This window comes from Mirounga leonina, unplaced genomic scaffold, assembly GCF_011800145.1.
Source record: "Mirounga leonina isolate KUSES-001 unplaced genomic scaffold, KU_Mleo_1.0 Mir_101609, whole genome shotgun sequence".
Classification (NCBI taxonomy): domain Eukaryota; kingdom Metazoa; phylum Chordata; class Mammalia; order Carnivora; family Phocidae; genus Mirounga; species Mirounga leonina.
This window is the reverse complement of record NW_023270164.1, coordinates 9314399-9331210: the sequence shown is the minus strand read 5'-3', so window position 1 is coordinate 9331210 and position 16812 is coordinate 9314399.

The window sequence follows — 16812 nt, the reverse complement described above, 5'->3', positions numbered from 1 at the left end:
TATGGGCATGTTCTCCAAGCCCATGTAAACCACGAGAGTGACACAGCTCTGTCACTAGGTAACTGTGTGACCTTGAGCAGATTCTTAAAAGAGCTGAGCTTTGGTTTTTCTCATCTGTAACATAGGAGCACCTCTAGGGTTTCATTCAGCTGTGATTAAAACCAATGTAATGTCTTATGGTAAAATCGGATATCAAATCTTGACAAAGAAGTGAGATCTCCAGGGTTGAAAAGTTATTTACAGTTTACAAGTCAATAAATACGCGCATGCTATAACTGAGTATTCGGATGGAAGCTAGCCACCAAAGAAGTTTCCTAAGCAAGGTGGTGAGATCTAGGGCCTGAGAGACTTCCTTCCTCCCATCTGTCTGTATTTTCCTATCAAATATATGCCTGTAGCTTAAACTGTCAACTAGTTCTATAAAGCTTTGTCATGAAAAACCACTTTTACCTTTACACGGTTATTTTGGTACTCACCTCCCTCTCTCTAGATCAATGCCATCCAATACAAATATAATGCAAGCCACGTGCATAATTTAAAATTTTCTAATAACCACATTAAAAAAGTAAAAGCAAACACATGCAAATAATTTTAATGATACATTTTATTTAGCTCAATATATCCAAAACATCATCAATTTAGCATGTAGTCAATATAAGAAATCACTGAAATAGCTTACATTTACTAAGTTTTTGAAGTCCAGTGTGTAATGTTACACTTAGGGCACATTTCAAGTCAGATGATAAAGTTTCATTGGCAATACTTACTCTATATTTAGTTTTCATAAAATTTACTATCGAAAAAGTAGATTCACGTGCTCAAGTTATTCCAAACATTAAATTAAAAATTTCTGATAACTCGGCTGAGTGTCCAATTTTTAAATTTAAATTAGACTAAGTTAAATTAAATTAAACCAACATAAAAAAAAATCAGTTTCTCATTCCCATATTTCCAGTGCTCAGTATTCACAGGTGATTAGTGACTACCATATCGAACAGGGCAGCTCTAGATAACATGTTTTTATCACTATTTATTTATTTTTCATTTTTAGGCATGCATGAACAATAATCTTTCCACCATGAAGGATGGAGAAGTGGGGAGGAAAAAATCAAATGCATGGGATTAGGTCTCCCTTTTGGTGCTGTAATCAAATTATTACATTTAAATAACTTGATCATAATTGTTTCTTGCTATAAGAAATTAGGACTGAAAAATATTTTAATGCTCAGCTTGATTTGATGACCAAATTTATGTGAAGTGCTAGGTATATATAACTAATAGAACTTGGGGTGAGGCGTGACAGATTGTATTTTCCAAAGAAAGCCATGCAATATCTACCATCCCGCTTACTCTCCTTAGAACATGATCTTGACACTCTTCCCATCAAGAGGTGGGCCCATGTCCTGTCCCCTTCCAACTAGGCAGGCTTTGACCAACAGAGTACAGCAGCAGTGATACCACTAGACTTCTAAGGCTTGGTCTTGAAAGGTGATGCAGCTCCCACCTGTTTTGCTGGAATATTCTATCTTGAAGCAGGTAGCAGCTATGTAAGCTGTCTGACTGCCCTGAGTCTGCCAAAGCAGCGAACACAGACAGACTACACTGAGAGATGCCAAGATTACATGAGGAAACTAAACCTGGCCAGCCCAGCTGTTCCAGCACCAGCCACCATCTGACTGTAATCTGGTGAGAGACCTCAAACTAGAGCATCCCAGATGAGCTCTTCCCAAGATCCTGAGCCACAGAAACCACACAAAGTAAAATGAATACTGTTGTTTTAAGTCTTTAAATCTGTGGTGATGTGTTATTGAACAATAGTAACCAGAAAAGGTGTTACTTGTTTCTCTGGGACATTTTAGTTGCCCTTCTCTGGAAGTCAGCTTCTTAATCTGAGTGATGGCTAAGGTCCCTTGCAGTGCCAATGTTCTTTTATTATATCCACTTTGTGCCTCATTTCGACCATTTGGGAAGTGAGGTTCTGCTAGTTGGCAATTGAGTCTTGTTTGATTTCAAAAACAATTTCATCATGATTTTAAAATCTTCTATCATCATCATACTTTACATTTGCAAAGCATTTTTAACTTTTCAAAAACTTTTTTATATGCATGATTTTAATCCTCCCGAAAGACCTATGAGCTAAGCAGGATGGGTATTAATGAATGAGAAACTGAAAAGCAAGAGAGTTGCATAGGCAACAGATACTTGAATAACAGACTGGCAGAATTGGAAGGATCCTGAATGATAATTCCTTTTGAAAGATAAGGAGACAGGTGTGGAAATTTTAAATGATTTGTCCACATTCAAATAGGCAATGGAAAATTGGATTTAAAACTAAAAATCTTTGTTTTAAAAAAGATTTATTTGGGGCGCCTGGGTGGCTCAGTTGGTTTACTCATCTGACTCTTGATTTCGGCTCAAGTCATGATCTCAGGGTCCTGGGATGGAGCCCCAGGTTGGGCTCCCTGCACAGCGGGGAGTCTCTTTGTCTCCCTCCCCCTCTGCCCCTCCCCCCACTCACTGGAGCTCTCTCTCTCAACTCAAAGAGAGAGAGCATGCATGTGGGGGGGGGACAGGAGGTAGAGGGAGATTGAGAATCTCAAGCATACTCCCCGCTGAACGTGAAGCCTGATGGGGGCCCCTGAGGTCATGACCTGAGCTGAAATCAAGAGTCGGAGGCTTAACTGACTGAGCCACCCAGCCTCCCCAAAACTAAAATCTTCTGATCTTGGTTTAACTTATTAAAATTGCCCTCAGTTTTGCTTTAGATTAGTGCCCTGATTATGTCCAAATTTATTTTAGCCTGAAACATGCAAAGTTGTATGGAGCTTGACAGAAACCTGCTGTTCTTATGTTAATCAAAATTTTTCTCTTTCTTCCTTATTTGCTGTCTTTAAAACTTTGTTAGTGTCTAAAACATTTCACCAAAGTGTTTCATTTCAGTGTTAACTCAGACACAAGTGATGATAATTATGTTCCAAAGTTTAGAAAATTATGCACAAATTATCAATTAAGCAAATGCTTCAACAGTTATATGCCTCATCAAGAGAAATTATGCAAACTCTGGGAGAATGACAATTTTACACAAGATGTTTTTATTTATTACATTTCCTAAATTGTTGTGGATAATCTCCAATAACTTTATCAAAATATTACACCATTTACATTCCAGACAAAATTTTGTGTTCAGAGATTTTTCTCAAATGTATTATAAATATGACACCCCAAAGCCTGTCTCACACATGCAGATGATGTATGAAAAGTTTGTCAAGCTCGTCATATCTTAGAATGAACTCTTGTTTCCTGCACATCTGCTTTCTCCTCAGTGTTTGTTGTGTTGGATAACACTATTATCAGGTGTCTCCTCACCTGAGTTAGAAATCTTGTACTTAGTTCTGGTGTCTTCTTCCTCCACCATATCTAACATCACACAAGTCCCATTGACTCTCTCTTTGAAATATTCTCAAGAATCTGTCTTCTCCATTTCCATTCTAATTTAAGTTCATATTCAGACAAAAGTTTTAAAACACTGCATGTACAAGCATGCCTCATTTTATTGCACTTCACATTATTGTGCCTCACAGATATTGTGTTTTTTTTTTTTTTTTTTACAAATTGTAGGTTTATGACAACCCTGCATCAAACAAGTCTATGCACACCAACGGTGTTTGCTCTCTTCAAGTCTCTGCGTCACATTTTAGTAATTTTTGCAATATTTCAAACATTTTCATTATTATTATACTTGGTATGGTGATCTGTGATCAGTGATTACAACTTGCTGAAAGCTCAGATCATGGTTAGCATTTTTAACAATAGTATTTTTAAATTAAGATATGGACATTGTTTGCTTAGACATAATGCTATTGCACACTTAATAGACTACAGTTTAGCGTAAACATAACTTTTATATGCTCTGGGAACCAAAAAATTCACTTGACTAACTTTATGGTGAAATTTGATTTTAGCGGGTGGTCTGGAACTGAACCCGTGATTTCTCTGAGATATGCCTCTAAGTGTTTAAAATAAAGTTCTTCTGAATTTGTTTGGAGCTCCTGCGCCATTCCATTTGGTTTAATAAAACAAACTTTTATTGAACACCTACTATGTGCTAGACAATCTGCCAGATTTGGGAGGGTACAAAGATAATTATGAAACATGGTTCAGGCCCTTAAAAGACAGATATCAAGAAAAATAATTACAATATAGTTAAAGGCAAAGCAGAGCAGTTTTGACAATTTGGAGGCAGACCAGTGCTGGAATATTGTTATTAGACAAAGACAATTTGTGAAAAGTTATGGAACTGGCTTCCTGATGAGATAGCACACAATATACCCTCTCTTGTTTAAATTCATAACATTGATAAAGATTATGCAAAAGGAAAAAAGGAAAAACACATAGCCACACGTAAAAGCAAGATGAACAGTTGCTTGGATAGAGGCTGAACAAAGATAGAAATTGACGAGTACATAAAGCCTAAGGTTTGAGAAGCTCTGGGGTTGGAAGCTGATGGTGGTTCTGCAGGGTAAATGGAGTATTGAGTATCTTCAAAGTATTGAGGGGAAATAATGGCAACCTAGACATTTATTTCCCGTTAAAATGTCATTTTCAAAAAATGGGGACAAAATAAAGAGCTTTTCATACATACCTGCTAGAAGAATCATTAAATGATATCCTTCAGGGAGAATGAAAGTAAAGCCAGAGGGAAGGCATGGAGTATAAGAAACAGCAGTGGGCGGGGTGCCTGGGTGGCTCAGTTGGTTAAGCGACTGCCTTCGGCTCAGGTCGTGTTCCTGGAATCCCGGGATCGAGTCCCACATCGGGCTCCCTGCTCGGCGGGAGTCTGCTTCTCCCTCTGACCCTACCCCCTCTCGTGTGCTCTCTCTGTCTCTCATTCTCTCTCTCAAATAAATAAAATCTTTAAAAAAAAAAAAAAGAAACAGCAGTGGGAACAGAAATTGACAAAATATGTCAGCACATTTAATTACCTGTTGAATATTAGAACCCATGCAAGAAGGAAGATGGTCGTCAGGTCTCTGCTTAAAGCCAATGGCTGGTCTGGCACTTCCTCATCTAGTAAAGAGGCAGAAGGCAACAAAAAAGCTATGTCCAGTAATTTGTAAATATTATGGCTTTTAGCAAGCTATAGATCTAGGAAGGTTGGGGGGGACACAAATACAGTCTTGGCACCTGCAATGGAATCAAGTCACCCATTGGACACCATCTGACAAGACCTCAAAAATGCCATCATAAAACCTGATTTTGTACTCAATTCCCTGGGAGTGGGGTGACAGATGGGGAAAAAAATGGAGGAAGAGGGAGACCACCCACGTGTCTTTCAAAAGACCCTATCAGCCAAACTGCCAAAAATATGTATGGAAATCTAAGGTCAAGAAAGATAAACTATAAATCAATAATTTGGTAATAAATTAATTGCAGGCAATAGTAACTTATGGAACAGTCAATCAAAGATTTAAAAAGAACTATATTAAGATGTTCAAAGAGAATGAAAGAATAGTTTTTATTCACAAGTACATGGAATTATAAATAAAAATAAGCAGAAAAGAAATAAGCATGGGTGGATGTGAAAAAGAATCAATTATGCATTTTTAAATATAATTGAATATAATTGAAAACTTAAAAAAACATAATAGATGGGGTAAACTAGATCAAACACAATTAAAGGGACAATTTGGGGAATTAAAAGGTAGTCCAGATGAACTCCGCTAAAACAGAGCACAAAAAGAAAAAAAGATTGAAAACAAATATAAAAGAGTAGTCAAGAGATGTGGAGGATAAAAATAGGAATCTAAACTAAGAGATTTGGGAAAATGGAAGAGAATCACTATTTCAAGATGTAAAAGCTGATAATTTTCCAAAATTGAAGACATGAGTTTTTGGATCAGAAGTGCTAAATATCAAACCAGATAAAAGAATCTACAGCCAAGAAATACTGAAGTGAAATTGCAAAGCATCAATGATAAAGAGAAAATCTCAAAGGTTATTGCATAGAGTGAAAAATTACTTGTAAAGGTACAGCAATTTGTCTAATAGCAGAGTCCTCGTGACATTTACAGACAATAGAGTAGTATCTTCAAAGTATTGAGGGGAAATAATGGCAACCTAGACATTTATTTCCCGTTAAAATGTCATTTTCAAAAAATGGGGACAAAATAAAGAGCTTTTCATACATACCTGCTAGAAGAATCATTAAATGATATCCTTCAGGGAGAATGAAAGTAAAGCCAGAGGGAAGGCATGGAGTATAAGAAACAGCAGTGGGAACAGAAATTGACAAAATATGTCAGCACATTTAATTACCTGTTGAATATTACCCTAAAGAGAAAACATTTTATTGTATTAAGAAAGCAAAAATGAAACTCTAGATAACAATGTAAATATCATGGAGGGAGATGTTATTTCATAAAGAGTTAAAGAGTATTAAAACCTGTGTTATGTTCAGGAGGGGATAAAAATACTGAATAACTTTAGAGTTTGTTAGAAAAATTTGTAATGAAGTATGGATGTAAGCTTTAGGGATAAGCACTAAAGTTATAAAAATGCAATCTGTAATTCCCAAACTAGCAGAGGCAGGAAAAGAAGAAAAATCATAGTAAACAGAAAACAAATGCTAACAAGATAAAATTGGTCCAAGTGCATCAGCAATTCTCAGAAATATTTACAGGTAGATTCAATAAATGACTAAGACTGTCTGATTGAGTAAATGCAACAGAATCCACCTATAATCAGCCTATAAAAACCACAGCTAAACAGAACGCAGAAAGTTTTAAAATAAAGAGACGGAACCATTTCTTCAACTTTTATTTTGCTAACAACATCATTTCAAACAGAATAACAAGGAGAAATTTACAATGAACAATTACATTGTGAGAATTTAACAAAACTCTTTCTTCTGATTTATACTGATAGATTGTGAAAACTAAAATAAAAGCAAGAATATAAAAATAAATATACAGGGGTGCCTGGGTGGCTCAGCTGGTTAAGCATCTGACTCTTGATCTCAGCTCAGGTCTTGATCTCAGGGTCGTGAGTTCAAGCCCTGCACTGGGCTCTGTGTTGGGCATGGAGCCTACTTCAAAAATAAATAAATAAATAAATAAATAAATAAATAAATAAATACACACACACGCACACACACACATATATATACAGAGAATGTAGAGGTTCAATATAGAACTTAGAAATGTAAAAACAAGCTCGATCTAATATTTAATGTAAAACTTTATGCCTAAGAAATAGAGAATATATATTCTTTTCAGTACTCCACTCATCATATGAAAATAGTATAATATTAATACCAGAACAGGACAAGGATTACATGGGAAAATTATAAACAAGTTTCATTTATGAACAGTGATGTAAAAATCCTAAATGAAATACTAGCCACTCAAGTCTGAAAATATGTGAAAATAATAATAATTCATGACCAAGTAGGATTTACCATAGGAATACAAAGAGCACAACATCTGAAAATCTATTAATATAGTGCACCACAATAACAGATTAAGAGAGAAAATAGGGACGCCTGGCTGGCTTAGTCAGTGGACCTTGCAACTCTTGATCTTGGGGTTGTGCATTCGAGCCCTGCACTGGGTGGAGAGATTACTTAAAAATAAAATCTTAAAAAAAATTTTTTTAAATAAAAGAGAAATACATACATGTATGTATATATATATATATATATATATATAATATAATCAGTTCAAATAGTTGCAGAGAAGACATTCTAAAAATCTCAAAATTAATAAAGTCTTAGTTTTAACTGCATCTGCCAATTTTAATTTCCTTAAAAGATCTGGAAGAGCAATATTGGCAAAGTAATTATTGAAGCTAGGTGATGGAGATTCATCACACTATTCCATCTACTTTTGCATATGTTCAAAATTTTCTATAATAAAAGGCTTAAAAGTTAAAAAATAATCTGAGGCAAATCAGACAGAATGCTAGATGGACATATGGATATTCTCTACACTTTTTTTTTTTTTAAAGATTTATCCATTCATTTTAGAGGAGAGGGCAGAGAGAGAGGGGGAGAGAGAATCCCAAGCAGACTCCCTGCCGAGTGCAGAGCTCGATGCAGGGTGCGATCCCACAACCCCGAGATCATGACCCGAGCCGAAACCAAGAGTCGGACACCTAACTGACTGAGCCACCAGGTTCTCTATACTTCTTTATGTTTTAAATATCTCACAGTTTAAAAACAATTAAAGGGCGCCTGGGTGGCTCAGTTGGTTAAGCGACTGCCTTTGGCTCAGGTCATGATCCTGGAGTCCCGGGATCGAGTCCCGCATCGGGCTCCCTGCTCGGCAGGGAGTCTGCTTCTCCCTCTGACCCTCCTCCCTCTCATGCTCTCTGTATCTCATTCTCTCTGTCTCAAATAAATAAATAAAATCTTAAAAAATAAATAAATAAAATAAAAAAATAAAAACAATTAAAAACACACAAAAATAGTGTCAGTGGAGCTTCAGGAAGTCCCAAGAAGCAAGGTTTCTTTGGGTCTATACATAATTTGATCTGGAGTCAGGAAATAGGTGTACATAATATGGAGAAGTAGGAAGGGATGAGGTCTTTTAGGGTTTTGTGGACCATGATAAAAAAATTACACTTCCTCCTGCAGGAAACGGACAGTGACTGAGGGACTGGGAGAGGGAAGCTTTGCATGGGATATTGTCATAATAATAATAACAACAGCAACCATATTTATATAGGTCATACTTATGTAGCACCTGTTCTGTGCCAGGCTCTGTTATAAGTGCTTTATACATACTGACTTGCTTAATATTCACAACAATCCTTTCACCTTGGTTCTACTCTACGTCCATTTTACAGATGAGAAAACGAAGGCACAAAGTTTTTTTTTATTTAATTTAATTTTATTATGTTATGTTAGTCACCATACATTACATCATTAGTTTTAGATGTAGTGTTCCATGATTCATTGTTTGTGCATAACACCCAGTGCTCCATGCAATACGTGACGGCACAAAGTTAAATAACTTGCCAAAGTCACACAGCTAGTAACTGACTTCAAGATTCCCACAAGGAGTCAGTCTCTGAGACTACGCTCTACGCCCGTGCTGTCCAATATGGTAGTCACTAACCTTATTTAATTTAAATGTATTCAGATTAAATAAACTGAACATTCAGTTTTTAAGTTGTGCTCGCCATATTTTATGTGCTCAATACCCACATACAGCTAATGCTATTGAACAGCACGAAGTTTCCATTGTTGCAGAAAGTTCTATCGGACAGCACTGCTTTGGTCTTGTTATTACTGTTATGACCACTTTATATCTGACTTCTTCTAGAGGCACTAAATTTATTATGACATTCATCAAACCGCGGTCTCTCGACCTGAGCACTGTTGATATTTTGGGCTGGGTAATTATTTATTATGGGGGCTGTCCTCTGCTTTGTGGGATGTTTAGCAGCATCCCTGGCCTCTCCCACCAGTTACCAGCACCATCTACCCCAACTTATGACAGCCAATATTTCCAGACATTGCCAAATGTCACCTATGGGGTGTGTGTGTGTGTGTGTGTGTGTGTGTGTGTGTGTGTGTGTGTGTGAAAGAGAGAGAGAATTGCCTTTGGTTGAATTAGTATTAAATTTACAGAGACAATTTTCTGGACTAATGTTTTACCTCTACTTCAATCATTATAAGTGTGTCCATGGAAACCTGTCTTTTTTTTTTTTTTTTAAGATTTATTTATTTGACAGAGAGAGACACAGAGAGAGGGGGAACACAAGCAGGGGGAGCGGGAGAGGGAGAAGCAGGCTTCCCGCCGAGCAGGGAGCCCGATGCGGGGCTCGATCCCAGGACCCCGGGACCATGACCTGAGCCGAAGGCAGACGCTTAACGACTGAGCCACCCAGGTGCCCCCATGGAAACCTGTCTTAATGAGGTCACAACGATGTACACAATAGTCGTGAATAAAAACCAGAAATTCTTACTCGTAGTAACTGTCACATCTGTGGTCTCGGTGACATTTTCCTTAGTGGTTTTGAGAAAAGGACAAACTCACAGTCATATTTGCAGTTTTCCAGCCCTAGATACTCCCCTGACTCCTAACAGCATAGGTTAATTTTGCCTCTTTTTGAACTTTATATCAAGGGCTGGCCTACTTTTTCTCAAGGAGCCAGATGATAAATATTTTAGCATGCAGGCCAGATGGTCTCTGTCACAATTACTCAGCTCTGCAGTTGCAGTGCTAAAGCAGCTAATGATGATCCACAAATGAATGAGTGTGACTGTGTTCTAATAAAACTTTAATTACAAAAACAGGGGGCCAGCCCATGAGCTGTAGTTTATATAAAGCTATAGCTTAATATCAGTGGAGTCAGGTAGATTGTATTATTTTTTGTGGTCTGGCTTCTTCTTCTTCTTTTTTTTAAGACTTTATTTATTTGAGAGAGAGTGAGTGAGAGAGAGAGAGAGCATGAGGGGCGGAGGGTCAGAGGGAGAAGCAGACTCCCCACTGAACAAGGAGCCCGATGCGGGGCTCGATCCTCAGACTCCAGGATCAAGACCCGAGCTAAAGGCAGATGCTTAACCCATTGCACCACTCAGGGACCCCTGGTCTGGCTTCTTTCGCTCAATATGATGTTTGCAAAATTCAATCATGCTATTACTCATAGTTGTACATCATCAATCTTATTGCTCTGTACTGTTCTATGGTATGAATGAACTAAATGGATTTATTTATCCATCCCATCATTGGTGGACACTTGTGTTATTTCCAGTGAGAGGTTTTTTTTTTTTATAAAAAGTGCTGTTGTGAACATATGTATGGGTATTAATACCCAGGAGGAGAGTTGCTGTTACAAGTATGTTCATTTTTAGTAAATACTGCAAATGGTTATCTGAAGTGGTTATACCAGTTCCTACCAGGCAGCCTATGGGAGATCCAGATGCTCCTCCATATCCTTGCTAACACTTGGTATTATATGTCCTTTTCATTTTTTTCCTTCTGGAGTGTGGGTGAAAGTATTGCATTATGGGTAGAAGTATGGCATTTTTATTTGCATTCACCTTAAACTATTTGCAATACCCAAATTGGAATGTCATGTGCCAATACCTATAAAAAAACATACTGAAAGAAAATTATTTCAGTATTGCTCTGTAATATTTTAATACTTCCTTCTCTAGTCCTAGGATGGACCAAACCTTAAAAGTTATTCTTTAGACAGAAAGACTTAATCAGAACATTAAAAAAAAACCAAACCCATTTTTACTGTTTGAAGCCATCACTTGAGTTAATTTAATCCTACAGTAATTATTCTTTATTTCACCGAACTAATTATTATCTCTGTCAAACCTGCTACAGCTACTGAATTTTTCACTGGAGGTAATAATAACCCCCATGACTTTACTCACTCAAACCAAAAAGATCAGAGTCATATTTGACTTTTCTCTGTCTTACTAGCATGCTGGTTCTATCATTGCAGGGACTCTGTCATCCATCTGCCTTAGACCCCATTCAAGCTCTCATTACTTTAGACCAGACCAATCCCAAGAGGGAGGATATAACTCCTTCTGATGGCCCACCTTCTCCTCAGAGATCATCTGCATGAGTTGCATCCCTGTGTACCTCAGTCACCAGCAGAGATCTGTATTCACCAATGCCTCTATATCGCCTAGCGGGACTCAGTGTCCCACTCTACAACTACCCCAAACATTCCATTATAGTTAATTTTATATGTCAACTTGACTGGGCTAAGGAATGCCCAGATAGCTGGTAAAACATGATCTCTGGGTGTGTCAGTGAGAGTGTTTTTGGAAGAGATTAACATTGGAATCAGTAGACTGAGTAAAGATCACCCTCACCAATGTGGGTGGGCATCATCCAATCAGTTGAGGGCCTGAATAGAATAAAACGTAGAGAAGGAGCTAATTTGCTCTCTGCTTGAGCTGGAACCTCCCTCTTCTCTTGCCTTTGGACATCAGCCCTCTGGTTCTTGGGCCTTTGTACTTGGACTGGGACTTATACTACCAGCTACCCTGGTTCTCAGGCCTTCAGGTTTGGAGTGGAACACCACCACCAGCTCTCTTGGGCTTCCAGCTTGCAGATGGCAGCTTTTGGGACTTCTCAGCCTCATAATTGCATGAACCCCTGTCTCATGTTCCTCTGTGGTCCTTAGGGGGACAAAAACCCAACTCTGGATAAACCTAACCCTCTGCCTACTCTATGCCCGCCTTCATAGCTGGGTGTGGTTGGGAAAGAATGCACAATTGTAACAAGCGGTCTCACTTTAAATATATCTTATTTGGGGTTATCTTGTAATTCTGCTTTAAAACATCTTTTGATAAATAAACTCTCAATGTTATTGTAGCTCAATTTATAAATACTTTTTTACATTTGGTGTTTTGGGTACCTGGTTCAAGAATACTTCCTTATTCCGTGCTTATGAGTGGCCTGACGATTGGAGTCTTGAAAAGACTACCCTGGTCAGTTTTTTCTGCCCATCTGCTCGAGGATACACCAGAGAGCAGTGGTTACAGAATTCCTTGTAGGAATTTTTTAATGTGATAATTTTTTGAACATCTACTATACATGATGACTGAAAGGGTTTTTTGATGTGTGTTTTAAAAAAGCTTTGAGGTGCCTGGGTGGCTCAGTTGGTTAAGCATCCGACTCTTTTTTTTTTTTTTTTAATTTTATTTATTTATTTGAGAGAGAGAGAGCACAAGCAGGGGGAGCGGCAGGCAGAGGGAGAGGGAGAAGCAGACTCCCTACTGAGCAGAGAGCCCAATGTAGGGCTGGATCCCAGGACCCTGGGATCATGACCTGAGCCAAAGGCAGATGCTTACCCGACTGAGCCACCCAGGTGCCCCAAGCAACCGACTCTTGATTTTGGCTCGGGTCATGATCTCAGGGTCCTGGGATCCAGCCCTGCGTGGGGTCTGCACTGAGTGTGGAGTCTGCTTGGGATTCTCTCTCTCCCCTGTGCTCTCTCTCTCTCAATCTCTCAAATAAATAAAATCTTTAAAAAAAATAAAAGTTTTATATCATGAAAATTTTCAGCCATACACAAAAATACCATATATTATCCAGTTTCAACAATGACCAACATTTTACCTTTCTTGTTTCCTCTATCCTGCTCCCATTTTTCTCTTTCCTCTGGAGTATTTTAAGATGTATCTCAGACACCACATCGTTGTACCCATAAAAGCTTCTGTAAGTACTTGTAATTAAAAAATACATATAAGCACAATACTATTATCATACCTATTAAAATTAATTATAAGTCCTTAATATCTCATCTGTATTCAGCTTTCCCTAAATGTCTTAATTTCTTTTTTAATAATTAGGTTGTTTGAATCAGAATCGAAACTCAGTTTACACATTTCATTTGGTTGATATACCTGTTAAGTCTCTTTCTGGGTCATTGCTTTAAGAAATTTCTTATGTTCTCCATTTGGCCAATCCCATCTTTATGGTATCATTTAGTGTTCCTCTAGCCCTATCCCATATTTTCACATACTCCTATGGAAGCTTGATTGAATTCAGATTTCATTCTTTTGGCAAGAATACCACATAGGCAGCATTGTATACTTCCCATTGTATCACATCAGGAGATTTCACTTTGTGTGATCAGAGTTTAGGTGCTGTCAGTTTGATCTGACATTTCACCTAACGGATTTAGCAGTCGTTGATGGTCTTTGTTTCATTCCATGATTTCATTTGGGGTTGCAACATGGTAACATCCTACTAATATCCAAATAGCATTCTATTTGCATTTATTGCCTAGAGTTATTTTCAAGATTTTATTTATTTATTTGAGAGAGAGAGTGAGCAGGAGGGAGAGGGAGAGAGAATCTGAAGCAGACTCCATGCTGAGCTCAGAGCTGGACACAGGGCTCAGTCCCACAACCATGAGATCATGACCTGAGCTGAAACTAAGAGTCGGACACTTAACCGACTGAGCCTCTCAGGTGCCCCTAGAGTTATTTTATAAAGAAGAATGTTCTCCTACATATTATTCACCTTGTGTTATGCTCCCCACCCCAATTCAAAAGTTGAAATCTGAATCCCCAATGTGATGGTTTTTGGAGACGGTGCCTTTGGGAGGTCATTAGGTCATGAGGGTGGAGACTTTGTGAATGTGATTAGTGCCCTTATAAGAAGAGACATGACAGAACTTGTGTCCTCTCTCTCTGCTCTCCACCATGTGAGGACACAGCAAGAAGATGGTAGTCTGTAAACCAGGAGGTGGGTCGTGGCCATAAAAAAGATCCGCTAACACCTTGATCTTGGACACCCCAGCCTCCAGAACCATATTTACTATTATTATTTTTTGCTCTTTAAGCCAATTTATGGTCACATGTTTTAGCAGTCCAAACTGACTAAGACACTTTGAAATACAGTGTGTCCCAGAAAAACAGGATACATTTTTTATTTTTTCCTTCTTAGATTAGTTTTCAATTGCTATATAACAAATCGCCACAAATGTAGTAGTTTTAATAACATTCATTTATTATTTTACAGTTCTAGAGGTCAAGGTTTCACAAGGGCAAAGTCAATGTATTAGCTGGGCTGGAATCTTATTTGGAAGTTCTGGAGAATCTGCTTCCAAGTTCATTTGGGTTTTGGCAGAATCCAGTTCCTTGCCATTATAGATCTGAGATCCCTGTTTCTTTGCTAGTTGTCATCAGCGGCCACTATCTGCTTCTAGAGACCACCTGCATTCCTTCTCATGTGGCCTCCTCCATCTTCGAACCAGAAATGACCAGGGAGTCCTCATGCTCTGAATCTCTCACTTCCTCTTCTCCCACTAGTTGGAGAAAACTCTCTGCCTTTTTTTAAAGATTTTATTTATTTAGAGAGAGAAAAAGAAAGAGAGCAGGAGCAGGGGGAGGGGCCAAGGGGGAGAGAGAGAGAATCTCAAGCAAACTCTTCACTGAGTGCAGAGCCAGACATGGGGCTCCATCTCACGACCCTGAGATCACGACCTGAGCTGAAATCAAGAGTCGGATGCTTAACTGACTGAGCCACCCAGGTTCTCTGCTTTTAAAGGGCTCACCTGACTAGGGCAAGCCCACTTAGATAAATCTCTATGTATTAAGATTAACTAACTTGGGATTTATTTACTTCTGCAAATTCCTTTCACAGAAGTAGCTACCTTACTGCTTGCATAACCTAGAGATAGGAACTTTAGGGGGCCATCTTTATAGTTCTGCCTACCACAGCTCTATATCTCAGTTTTCAAAATAATAAGTTGATACCCTAGCAAAGTTGACTAATGAAGTTTGGTTTTTATTAGCATCTTTATGATGTATGGATTTTTATATATTTGATGTGTTTCAATCCATTACATTCGCTATTTTTTTGATGCTCGGATTGACCCATCTTTGGCCTCTGGAAGTGACTTCAGGTTGGCTCCTGTGTCATTTTGATAAGACCTCAGTAGTCTTTGATAGCTTCCTTTGCTGTGGCCCAAGATGTTCCAGGCTAACCTTGTACATTTCCTCCCTCAATACTGCAATACACTCTTTTTCAAGGAGCCCTGGCTCCTTTTAATGGAAGGTAGATTTGGAAATCACAATCTGGGCACTAAGTCATCATAATTTCTACTTCTTTAGTGGACAGAACTAGAGAAATGTGTCTTTTTCTGAAAGAACGATTATATAGATATTTCCAGTTTAAGATTACGGGGTTTCCCCTTGATTTCATATTTGTATCTCTTTTCTCTGATGCTATACAATTTGATTTCTGATAACCATAACACAATTCCTTATTTGTTTTGTCCCATTTTATGCATACACATACATATAATAGTTTCAAAATAACCATATGGGTGTTACTATTAACAAGAAGACCACTGAATTTGGTTTTATATTTCCTTGCAGTTCATTTTGTCCTTAATCTATATCCACTAGGGATTACAGCCAAATTACAGAAAAAAAATTTTTTTGGCTGTTGTTATTTCCTTAACAGCTTGCTGAGATATAATTCACATAACATATGATTCATCCATTTTAGGTGCACTATTCAGATGATTATAATATATTCACAAAATTGTGCAGCAATCAGCACAGGCTAATTTTAGAACATTTTCATCGCCCCCAAAAAGAAACCCCATACCCATTATCAGACCCTCCTCATTCCAGCCACTACACTACCAGCTCTAAGCAATTACATACCTACTTTCTGTCTCTATATATTTGCCTATTGTGGACATTTCATATAAATGAAATAACAAAATATGTGGTCTTTTGTGACTGGGTTCTCTACTGTAGCATAATGTTTTCCATGTTCATCCATATTGTAGAATATAAAAGTACTTCATTCCTTTTAATGACTAATATTCTATTCTATGGACATACCATGTTTTGTTTATCCATTCCTCAGTTGATGGACATTGGGGGTGTTTCTACCTTTAATATTATTATTAATAATAATATTATTATTATGTTGCTATGAGCATTCATGTACAAGTTTTTGTGCAGACATGTTGTCATTTCTCTTGAGAATATGATGTATGGAGTAGAATTGCCGGGCCCCTCCTTTTCTAGTCTGTGAATCAGTTGTGAAGGATTGGTATTAGTTCTCCTTTAAAAGTTTGGTAGAATTCACCAGTGCAGCCATCTGGGCCTGGACTTTTCTTTGGAGTAATTTGTAAATTACTAATTAAATTTCTTTACTTTTGTACATCTATTCAGATTTTCTCTCTCTTCTCAAGTCAGATTTGGTAGTTTGTGTCTTTCTAGGAATTTGTCCAGTACTCCTAAGATTTCTACTTTGTTGGTATACAGGTGTTCATACTACTCCCTTATAATTGATTTTATTTCTGTAA